Raw genomic sequence first — 12,831 nt, forward strand, 5'->3', positions numbered from 1 at the left:
GTAGTTTGAGATCCATTAGGGATTTTAGACAAATATGCCAGTTTTTTAAAACTTTCTAAATTGTGTTGGTTGTCTATGAGTCAAAGCAAGAATGTCTGTTTAGGTGAAAGCTCAACTCCTGTTTGAAAGGTTATGATGAATTCTTAACTGAGTGTAGAGTCATGAGGGATATTGTTCAGTGGTATTTGTTCTTTTTCTTTTAAAAGATAAATGTTTATTTTAAACAATAGGAATGAATAAAACATGAACTGGCTTGTTTTGCCTTAGAAATTCGCATCTTTCAGCACCTTAGTCAGCCCAGCATCTGTAGCTAGGAGAATGCGAAACAGTTTTAAGTGTAAAGAGTACCTAGTTCTGACCTATATATCTAGAATTGCGGCTGAAGAAATACATTTTTTTACAGTCTGCTCAGATATTGTCACAAGTGTTAAAAGAGAGATAAAAATGAGGGCAAATCTTGTATTTGTAAGGCAGTTTATGTATTTGGTCCTTATTCAGATATTTTCATCAACTTTGGTAAGATTTTGGCCTTTGTAGGAACTAAATAGAATTGGAGAATGAGTTTATTAGGATATGTGTGCGCGTGATCGGGGTCCACTATGAAAATCTCTCCCTGTGTCAAGTAGAATGAAGTCTTGGTTGTGTCTTCAACAATACCTTCTAGTCTGTGAGCTCATACATGAGTTTGAACCAGGGAAAATGTGGGAGCAGGAGGCTCTGAAATAGATAAAAAGGTGTTGAGGCATCTGTGTGAATTCTGTTAGTTATTTGTGTAATTCAATGTTGTTTTGTGGCATTAAAAACAACCCAGGAAGAGTATTTGCAACCACAAGGCAGTAGAACTTTGTGTTCCCTTTTTTCTTTGAAATGAGTGAGTTCAGAATGATTTCACCTCCTGAATTTCATGGGGTAGTCACAGTGCACTTCAAACAGTGCATTTTAGTATCCCCTGGCTCATGTAGGAATGTAGACTTGAATTAAAATTGATGCTGATACATTAATATGTTTAAATATGGGATAAAATCATGTAGAGAGGAAATAGGCGTTCAGATTTCTTGGCATAATTGTTAAATGCCAGCACATAGATAAATGTGTTCTATAGGTGTCCTTTCTGAAGCTGGTGAAACATCTCTGAAGAGAGAATGTCCCAGATTCTTTACTACCATCTGTCTGTTTTCAGCTGTAAAGATCACTCTTTTAAAAATTGCTTTCTTAGATTTGGTAGTTAGACTACAAAAAAAATATTTGAAATGTTACTTTGGCAAAGGTTTTTTTTTACAGTCAGTAGCAGTCGTTCGACACTCCATGCTAATCAAAGGTCTTGGCTCATGCTTTGCTGCCGCAGTACACAAGTTGCTGTTGATTATAGTGATACCACAGCTAAGACTTTTCCAGGAGTAGCCTGATTAGTGTGCTAATAAAAATGTGCATCAAAAAAATTAAACATAGTATCTTACTGTAAGGATTGAAGCTTTTCGAAGCTCATTTTTGTATGAATTCTCTAGAATTTTCTGCACTTCCTCTGTATTAGTATACACTAGTTGATTTAAGAGAAGTATGTGCACAGCAGAGAGATCCCTCTCACTAAGGCTGAGCCTTCCATGCTGTATGTTCTCACCAGCTGTGTAATAAAGGTCATTTCTGATCTATAAAATAATCTTGCATTTTATGGATCACATTATACAGGAAGACTGTTCTAAAGTCTGCCTGTAAGTTCAAAGGTAATTGACTGTATCTTCATGTTAAGTTCTTTTCAATTCATCCGGCATTTTCTGTAGAAAAAAAGGTCACTTCCCTTTTACAGAAAATAATTAATGAACATCTGACTGGTACCATATAAACTAACATGGAAAAATCATTAAGAGACTTGAAATTCTTCAGGATGTTACAGTGAGGAAGTTCAATGGTTTTAAACTTCTGTGTAGACTAGGAATACCAAAATTCTTATGACAGGTTTGAATAGGTATTTCAGTGTTCAGAGGTTTCTCTGAATTAAAAAGAAATAAAGTCTCCATACCTGTTTGTTTGGAATATAATAACATTTTAAAAATAACTACTATTTTAAGACTGACCTTTGTTGTGACTGTGGGTGCTGCAACTGACTCGGTGCAGAGGCAGTTGGAGAAATGAGGTGTGATGTTATGAAAACATTTTGCCATCTTATAGTCTCTTTTAAAGGACTTAATTAATAGCATAATCGTACATGTACCATACATGATGATATTTATCATCTATCCCTTAAAATAGTTTTCTATGGAGTTCTTTTCCTAAAATGGTATGCAGCCAATGCTGTTGAGGAGCCCTTTGTGTAGTAACTCCTGATCTCTCACAAAATTGCTTACCCAAATTGAAAAACACCTGCTGATTTTTTTTGAGCAAATAGCATAATATAATTGCTTTAATGAATATAACGGGGAAAAGACTTGTATTTCTACTGCATACTACTGTGTAATATCTGTGGGGCTTGAAGCCTTGCATCACTCCCTCGAATAAATGAATAATAAATGTTAGCATCTTTTATAGGGAGGATATACCATCGATGTAGCTGTAGGAATTGGGCTAACATACGGTCATATGTCAAGGTAATTGTAGAGTTAGAAATGGAATAAAGAACTCAAGAATTCCTGTCATCTGCTCTAACCCCAATGCGAGTACAGCAACAAGTCTCCTTTAATGTTATCACAGTAGCTTTCTGGCCCATCTGTAGGATCTGAATTTGAGTAGCATGAGTTGCTGATGTCAAATACTGAAACATTTTTTGGTGTACCTTCTGATATTAGGTGTCTGTTATGGTTGTATATACTGCTTGTTGTCTCTGTTGTACCTCATAACATTGGAAAAGAAATATATACCGTAAGACTTTATCGTGTCTAAACAGATATATTTAATCAGGGTCCTTTGGCTTCTGAAAATAAGTTGTCTAATGAGAATTTTCATCTGAGCAGCTGTGACTGAGGAGGTCAACAGGCATTGCCTAAGAGAATATGGCCCAGCTGGTTAAATCTGGTTGTTGTAGTGATTTAAATGGTCAAGTGCTGCTTGTAATCCAGGACCGTCTGTTTGTAAAGGAAAGAGTGAGTGCTTCAGCATAATGTACAGCTGTTTTAATCTCTCTTTAATAATAGTGCTTCAGCCAGTGTCATGTCTTGTGTAGAATACTGGGAATATGAGCGCCTCATATAGCACTTAGTATACTTTAGGTATGTTTTTAGCATTATTTGTAGTTTGAACAAAGATTACCAACATTACGGATAAACAACATTTTTTGAATTCGTGGTCCAGTATTTGCATTCTTTGTACATTAAGGCATTCCTGTGTCATAACTTGTAATGATTTGGAAATTAGAAAATTGATGAGAAAATTGTAACTGTGGAAAAAAAAAGAAAAGAATGCTACAAATATTTAGAGTTAATTTGAGTATGTAAAGACTTTGCTGACATGTGTTCCCATAAGACAGAAGAGGTCAGAAATGAACAGGTGTCTAATTTAATCAACAACACTAGACTCTAGGGCCTCTTGGATAACTTCAATATATTAATCTTTTCAGTTTTTGTATGAAAAGGAGGATTCTTTTACTGGCTTTTTTTCTTCGGAAGTATCCTCTAGTACAATCAAGTATTAAATCTTTTTACAGCTCAAATGAGGGGTTTATGTTTGATAGTATGGTCAGACTGCTCTATCCCTTTCTGTTCCCCTTCAGTAAAAGAATTTCTTTCAGAATATTGCTGATATTACTTTTGTGAGACAGATTTACATCTCCTGGGCTCCCTGAATTCTAGGCTGAGAATTGGCTTCCGGACAACTATGCTACTGTACTCCATCATAAGCCTCTGTGAGCAATAATTAGTAGTACACATCTTGTCTGTAGCTAGGAGAGCAGATTTCCCCCTTTCAGATCTGGAATGCTAGGTTGGCAGGTCAGCTGGCACTTCTGAGCTCGAAACTGGGCATGTCATTTCTGCTAAGTGCTAAGCCCTCATTACTCGGGGCCTGGATTCCTAATTCACTTTTGACCTTGATTCTGAGCAATGTATACAGTATCATTTTTCAACCAAGCTCAGTTCAGAATTCTAGCAGAAGCTTTTTATAAACTGCTTCCCATTCTTGTTTCCTCCTTGAAGACCACAGTTGAACATTCAGAGATCAAAGATTTTTACGTATGCATGTTGGAATAATGAACATCTATATAAAGAGTAGTATATTCATAAATTTCCATCTATTCTCTGTCATGTGCACCTGTTTGTACTCTCTCCCTATGGGTGGATATATGTAACTCATAGTGATATATGATACGTCTAAAGATATCTAAATTAAAAATTAAAGATCCACATGTATTATTCATTTTATATGCAATAGGGAAAATCTTACTACATTTCTGGTGGTTTTTCTGATTTTGTGTTTAGTTATTTTTATTTCATCCGGCTTCATTAGTTAATAATAATTGAAGGCTTTCTTTTATATTGACTTAAAATAGATTAACACTTTCTCTATAAAATTTTCTATCATGCCTGTAAGGACAGTATATGCAAGTATTGCACACACAACTATGTACATATTTCCTGTTGACTTCACTGGGAAATAAAGAAACTTGAGCTTTCACATATTGTGTTTTATAACTAGACACTGGTAAACCATTTTGATTTTAATTTTATTCAGGTTTTTTGGTTTTGTTTTGTTTTTTGTTTCCTTTTTAAAATTATTTTTTAATGGAATCTGTGTGTACTATATCATATTAAAAAACCGGTGAATTTCAGTTTTGTATTCTTTGTTTTAAGCTGGCCACAGCTGAGAACACAGTTCAGCCATATACACTTGTTTTCTGGTATAGTTTGAGGACCTTTGAGGACATTATATGTCAGGAGCTTTTCTTGTGGATCAGGTCTAGAAGGGAACTACGTACCATCTGTGGTGAAGGAATATTTTTGAATGTTTTTCAGAATTTTTACTGAGATTTAATTCAAGTTATATGTCTTGTGGTGGGCTCTATATGCACTCTTCCCACAGATGAAGGCATGATCACTGGTTGTCCTAAAACCCCTGGCATTTATAGACCCCTGTTCTTTAATCTTCAGTTTTCTTGATGGTAACAGATATTTTCTTCTGTTTAAGGATTTATTAATGTTACTGGGATTTGGTATTAGGATTATGCAAACTAATTGTTAAAAATGAATTAATACTGCTGTGCTATTTTTTGTGATACTTATGGAATTTGTAAATGGTAACCGAGGTTCCTCTCAGCTAGAGACCAACACTTTGAATGCGAAAAAACCTACCTTCCTCAAAATCCTTTAATAATTTTTCAAAAACCTTGCCACATCTGCTAGGTATCACCCTCATCGTGTTTCCCTTTTCTTCTTAAAAAGAATTTTTAGTAAGCAAATTCAGAATCAATTATGTATATAGTTAATTTAATACATATCTTTTACTTGCTTTTTGTTAGAAGCTGTATATGGTAGCAGCCATGCTGAGGAGTTTTTCTGCTAAGCTCCAAACATGCTTCTAAAGCAAAACCAAAAAAAGTCTCAAACGTCACACAATAAATGGATGACTGTAGAGGTCAGATATGAAGCACATTTTCCTAAACTGCTGTTTTCTTGAATTATTTACCTCTTTACCATATAATTGAATGCAACTCACTGTCTCTCTCTTTTTTTTTTTTTTAACCCAGTGATCTCGGTAAAATTGGTCACTCCTTTTTCTTGCAATTTATGTTGCTGTTTGAAAAAAAAAATTCTTCTATTTAGAGACATTTCATAGCATAAAATTTAAATTTCTAATAATTCTATTTTTGAAGTGTACAGTGAATTCCTATGTCTTAATGTGTTAAAACAATTTAGGACTTTTTAGGAACATTACTACAAAGAAAGCGGTTTCTAGGGTTTTTTTCCTGGTAACTTAAAGAAGATGCAACTTTTTTTTTTTTTCTATCAAAAATTCATTCCTGCTGGAAGCAGAAATTACTTTAATGAACTTGTTTTAAACAACATTTAGAATGCAACATATGTTTAGATCATTTTTATTTATTTTTCAAAGGTAGACCCAGCCTGTGAAACCAAACTGTATCTGGTGATTAATATTTTGTCTCATATTTTTATTTATCCTCCTAGATATATGAGAATTTATACAATTTTGATTATTTCCTGTCTTATGTCTTTGAAGTCTTAGAGTACTGTTTTGTGATTAAATGCTATCTCACAACTTTTTTTAAAGAAACTGGCACATGTTGTCATCTTTCCACCTTATCTTTGCATTTATTATCTGCCTACACTACAGTCTTGCCCAGTGTTGTAGCATTTTAGCATCTAGCCGTTACTTGCAGGTTCTGTGTGGATTAAAGTATAATTCTTCAGCATTTTTTAGCGTGTCTCATGCTACATTTGAAAGTTTCCCTTCAGTTTTTTTTTTGTTCTGAAATTCGTTCGTGGTACAGAAAAGGGGAAGAGTCCAGGCTTTTACATAGGTATCATGAAGAATAAGATCTATATGAATAAATCAATGGATTATAGAGACCGTCTATTTTACTAAAAGGTTTTCATGTCCCTTCAGTTCTTAGATTGAGTTCAGGATTATCAACAAAATGTGGTGTGTATGATGGTAACACTTTTCGTAGTGGGATCTGGTGGAAGTTGAATGAAATAGCTGCATGAGGACCTGTCAGGCAACAATATACCTTGGTTACTATCAGACAGTTACCTAGATGTTGGATCTATGGCATTTTATGGAGTTTCTACTTCCCAATGCAGGCTGTTTCCTTGTGCACCTTTACAAAAGTATTGCTTTTGCTAATAAATAAAGTTGATCATAGCTTGAATCTTGATGTGGGAAGAGTCTGAAATTCAGGTCTCACTTCTGAGACCTATGTTTACACTATTTGTATGTTATTATTATTATAAAAACATTATTAAAAAAGCATACCAAAAAAGCCAGCTTTTTCCTTAGGGTGGTAAGAAACACGAGTTCAGTATGAATGGGTACAACTGACACTGGGCTCTGTGGCAAAGCATGTAAGTGAGCAAATAGATGTAAAAATACAGAGAGTTGCCTCAGTTGCGTGATCTTGGCAGCAGAAAAATAAATTCATACTTCATTGGTTTCTGATGTACTGTGACACAAACAATGTTACCATCAGATCATGCTTTAAAATGGGAACTGAAATACATTTTGTAGTCATCAGGTTAATAGTAGGGGCTAAATTGCAATACTTCCTTTCCTAAAATTGCTCATGTAAATATAAAAATATGAGGGAAAGATAGGGCTCAAATGAGGCTGATCTTGTGTGCCATTGTATTTTCCAAGTTCCGTAGGGTGAATGACCTCAGATTTCTTTGGTGATGAACTTTAGTTTTAGTTGGTCTAATTTGCTTTGCCATTCCTGCTGTTTTGCAACAGGGCCTGAAAGTGCTTTAAGTGCTTGTGACCGGGGTAATGAATGAAAATATCTTTCCAGCACTGAGAGTATTGCATTAGACTGAATAGTCACCTTAGTTGTAAAAGCACTATTAGAGAGGGGCAGCTGTAAGTAAGGATAACGATTTGTGTCCAGTGCTTATTTACTGAAAATTGTAAATGTATTATTTATTGAGAGCTCTCCAGACAGTGCTTGTCAGAATAAAAATGTCAACTCTAAGCAAAATGTTATAATACATAATAAAAATGCTTGGTACGCACTTTAGAGATGCAGCTAATTAGATCTGCTTTTCTTAAAGAAATGACAGTAAAAATGCTCAGCAGCATATACATTTTAAACGCTGATATATTCCTTATTTCTCTGTACAGTATTTGGTTTAGATACCTTATCATTACTTAAGAATAATTTTGACAACTTTATTTGGTTGCCACGAGAGAGGCAGAGGTGTTTGCTGCCTGGCTGCACGAGGCAGCTACGTGCTCGGGCTGCCTTGTTCACCTGACAGAGAGAGCAGCTACTCTCACCTCCGTGCTTTAGTCTGAAACTCCAAGATGCCACTTCCTCCGGGAGGGAAACCTACCTCCAATGGAAAAAAAACAATTATAAGATTAGTCTTCAGCCCTGCTAATTAGCCCCAAACAAATATTATGTTAAGGACACTAAATCTATTCAACGGTTTTAATTTTGCATGTTATTAAATACAAGTCAGAATTAAGAGAAAAAAAAAAGAAAAAGAGTAGTAATTTTTTCCATTTCAAATACTAATTTTTTAAAGTATTTTTTATATATTTTTATTTTTCCTGAAATTTGTAATGGGAAGAATTTGAGCTTAAATAATTTGGAAATCTTCTAGAGTGTTTTATAATACGAGGGAGGAAACTAGATTTTGAATTTGTTCTTTTTACAAAGAACTGCTCAGATCAGCATCATAAAATTTAGGATGTCATCATTAAAAGCAGCTTTCTTCTTTCAAGTACATCAGCCAATACATGAGAGAGGCTTAACATGTTTCTGTCAGTGACAAAGTATCTGTGTTCTCCTGCACTCAGTTTGCTGGCTGTTTCATAGAATGGGAGAATCCCACAGTGACTGAGACGGTGTCCCGTCCCACCGCCCTGCTTAGACCAGGATTGCCTCAAACAGGTTGCTCAGTGCCATGTCCCGTTAGTTTTTGAGTATGTCCAAGGATGGAAACTCCACAACTTGTTCAGTGTTTGGACACCCTTACAATATGTTTTTTCTTATGTTTCAAGGGGATTTCCTGAGTTTCCATTTCATAGAATCATTCAGGTTGGAAGAGACCCTTGGCATCATCGAGTCCAACCATCTCCCCTACTCTACATAGTCCTCCCCTACACCATATCCCTCAGTACCCCATCTAAACGTCCCTTAAACACATCCAGGGATGGTGACTCCACCCCCTCCCTGGGCAGCCTGTTCCAATGCCCGACCACTCTTTCGGTGAAAAATTCCTTCCTAATGTTCAGTCTAAACCTCCCCTGTTGGAGCTTGAAGCCGTTCCCTCTCGTTCTGTCACTAATTACCTGTGAGAAGAGACCAGCACCAACCTCTCTACAGTGTCCTTTCAAGTAGTTGTAGAGAGTGATGAGGTCTCCCCTCAGCCTCCTCTTCCTCAAACTAAACAGTCCCAACTCCCTCAGCCGCTCTTCATATGATTTGCCTTCCAGGCCCTTCACCAGCTTTGTTGCCCTATTGCTTCTTTTGTGCCCTTTGCTTCTGGGCCTGTCACTGAGTACCACTGAGAAGAGTGTAGGTCTGTCTTCCTTACTCCAGCCATCAGATATTTATATATTATTCCCTGGAGCCTGCTCTTTTCCTGGATACACACTCACAGCTCTCTCAGCCACACTTCATATGACAAATGCTGAAATCAGTTGGTTGTCTTGTGGCCCTTTGCTCGACTCTCCCCAGTATGCCCATGTCTTTCTTGTACTTGGTAGCCCAGAACTGGACACCACACCCCAGGAGTGGTCTCAAATATGGTTAATTTTAAGACCTCTAGTTCTGCACTGTAGGACTGATCTGGCACCGTTAAAGCCAAGAAGGGCTTTATCAGGAATGCTCAAGCCTTTACCATGTATGCTCAAGCCCTGTCTGAATCCTATTCATCTGTATAATTTGAATTTTAGCCCTGCATGTGTGCTGTCACTTCCCAGTGCATAGTTGATGAGTGTAAAGTGAAAACCAGGAACAAAACATAAGTCAGTGTTCTGAACTACATGCTTCTGTGCATCCTAAGTGTATTTTGAATTGTGATGAATCCTTCTAATTCCCATTTGCTTCTTCCTTATTTACTCATTGGTAAATTGGATTGGTTGATCTCCAAAATGAAGCAAGAGTTCATAGTAATTAATGTGTCAAAATCCTCCCTGTTCTGTGTTACTTTAATAACATAAAGAAACGGTGGTGTTTCTGTAGAGTTCAGATTGTGATGCTCATGAAAAAAGAGTGCAATAGCCCTTGTTAAATGCAGTCGAGAGTGCAAGTACTGTGTAAACATCTGCAGATAGCTCCTGTTAGCATTGCTCTGTCCTGACTAGCAGCACCCATTCTGCTGCAGTCTTCTCGGGTCAGTCTTTAACATGGGCTGCCAATCTCTACAACTGTGCCAAAATGTCTTGTTCTACAGCCTAGCATTTTGGAATGTATCTAATAGTTGTTTTCTTTTATTAATCATAATATATTTTTAGTTTTACTTACATAGGTGCCCAGAGTTCCTGGGCACAGTGCCCTACATATGAATGCCTGCTTATTTTCATCTTCCCTTTTGTTAGCTGTTTTACTTAATGCTTTACATAACCATTTGCCATATTTCAACGTGAAGCTATAATGCACTGCTGCCTGCTCACGTCTCTTAAAAACTTGATGTGACATCACCTTCTATGGTGAATCGTGATCTTCACTGAACCTAAAAAACCCCATCTTGAATACTCTTCTGTTTTTTATTTCTTTGAAAATGTTGATGCAAGCAGGCTCTTTCACCCATCTGGAGGAACGCTGAACGCTACAGTCTAGAGCGCCTGCAGTGGCACCAAAAACATTGAGAGATGTGTACTGGATTTCTTGTTAGTCTACCACCACCTTAAGACTGAATTCTGTTTGCATTTGTAGCTCTGCTGTGTGTGTTAAGGGATACGCATGAGGACGAGGTTTGGCTCTTTCTATTCTATCTTCAAATTTACCTGCCTTTTCAATGTTTAAAACAGCTCTGGTTCTCAGTATAGGTCTTAGCAGTCCTTATCGTATCTTAAATATGTAGCAAGCAGATGACTTTTAAATATTTACAGTGAAACAAAAACTAACACATCGGGCAGAGGTTTGTTAAAATGTCAGAAGAACTTGCCATAGTGAAAAATAAATATTGAACCAAGTTTATTCCTGAGGTGACTCTATTAATTTCAATGGAATTACTGCAGGAGTAGTTCTGAAAAAAATCTGTCTAGATTTTTGTATCGTAATTTTAACATTTTATTATGGAACTTTGAATAGGTCAAAAGTGATTTTGTAGATCTGGCGTGCGCATGCACCACTAAGTAAAATAAGCTTTCCTTTACTTCAGTTTCCCAGTTTCCTCTGTGGAATGTTTGTGCTTTTAGCTGTTTAAATGCAGTTCTTGCAGCTTTATTAATAGGTTTTGTTATATCTGCAGTTATCCTTGTAATTAAAAAAATAGTTGGAGATTGATTCCTCCAAGTTTTAGTATATCTGTTGTTTATGTGATATAATTTCTAGACAACGTATCGTGTCTGTTGACTGTCTGTCTGTGTATCAGATAACACGACAGTGGCCAGACATATAAACCCCAAAATCAAACCAATTTGTTTATGAACTTACAAGGCAATGTAATAAGCATCTCTACTCAGTCATTTTCCCCAGCTTTCAGTTATTCCTTAGAGGAAGAGTAGCTAGCACTGTATCAACAAATTATTTGATGACACTAATTTGGCTGATGATAATACAAGGCAAAAAACCCCAACCTAATTAGAAAACACTGTATGTCACGTGGCAAAATGTGGCTAATATTTTATCTTTTTGTTGTAAAACCACAATTTGCAACTTTCGGTAGTTAACGATTTTTGTGTGTGTCCCCCTTCCCCTCCACGCACACGAAATCGTTAAAAAAAGGCCAAAACCAGACTACAGGATTTGAAACACAGTGGCCCTGAAGTGATGGGAAAATGGCCAAGGTGTCACAGCTAATTTCTGACCCTGCTTCATGAGTTCTGCTGTTCCTTATTCCCCTTGTCAGTCTGTGAATCCCTGAGGCTGTACAAACTGGCCTAACATCACTCAACTCCAGTTTTATATCCTCTTTTAATAATGTTGAGTCTATTCTGTCCAACTTTGATTCAGACAACCTGCTTGTCTCGAAAAAGTGATATATTTAATCAGTGGCTCTGTCTCCAGCATAGCTCCCACTGCGTGAGACTAGAGCCAAGGAGTGGTGCAGTGGCCTGTCACTTCTGTTTGAATAGGTAATGTGGAGCCGTTCAGCCGAAGAGACAGGAGCTGGAACTGCTTGTTAGGACACATGATCAAAAGCCACTCTCTGCTTTCTGCCAATCAAGCCTCATGTCGCCTTGTGGGGCAGACATTAAATAGATTTTTCTGCCGTACACCGTGGGCACTTTGCCAGTTTGACATGTGAACTGTTACAAAAGATACCAGAGTTTCCACTGCTTGCTGACTGCTTTTAAATATTACCGAGCCCTCGCTGTCCAAAGTAGAGTATTTTAAATAATGGATTATGATAAATTTCCACTTGCTATTAGGCAGTCTCCTTCCTGATTCCAACAGCTCAAAGATATTTTTAAAAACAAAACTGTGAGTGGCTTTCTGAAAACAAACAAGCAAACAAAAAACTGTTCAACAACCCTATGGCATGTAGATTTGAACAACATAATTATTGTCTGAGAACTGCGGTGAGTTGTGGCTTTCACTGCTACAATTTTGAATATTGTTTCTATTTTTGGTCTCTTAAAATTATTTAATTAGATTTTCCTAGTTGAGATCATAGCACTATTATATTATTATGTTTATATGGAGGGATATTAAAATTGACTTGTTCTGTAAATTAGGTTGAATTTATTTATTGTGTTTATTGGCTGCCGGTGCAAATATAAATGTCTTAAAATGGCTCTGTAGTTGATTTTAGTTATACTTTCCCTTGGTTTTTTTTTGTCTTTGTCTATTACCCTTCATAACCACCTCAGCTCTTGTGCCCATGGCAACAACACTCAGTGGTGGAGGCTAACAAAGATGACATTTAGGCTTTGCCTAAGTAATGAATATTCTTTTGTAACTTCCAGGGCCACTGAATTTATGTAGTTTTTTAGAGGTCCCTAGTACCTAGATAAATGCTTCTATTAGTGTACTTGCGGTCATGATATCCAGTTATTTAC

At 36.6% G+C, this 12,831-nt stretch overlaps 1 protein-coding gene across 1 annotated transcript in view; it reads left to right on the forward strand.

Annotated features, from left to right (window-relative positions):
* SOX6 (SRY-box 6) overlaps positions 1-12,831 on the forward strand; it is a 272,975-nt gene that overhangs the window by 49,441 nt on the left and 210,703 nt on the right. The gene's annotated exons all lie outside the window — the stretch shown is intronic.

This window comes from Calidris pugnax, unplaced genomic scaffold, assembly GCF_001431845.1.
Source record: "Calidris pugnax isolate Ruff unplaced genomic scaffold, ASM143184v1 scaffold593, whole genome shotgun sequence".
NCBI lineage: Eukaryota > Metazoa > Chordata > Aves > Charadriiformes > Scolopacidae > Calidris > Calidris pugnax.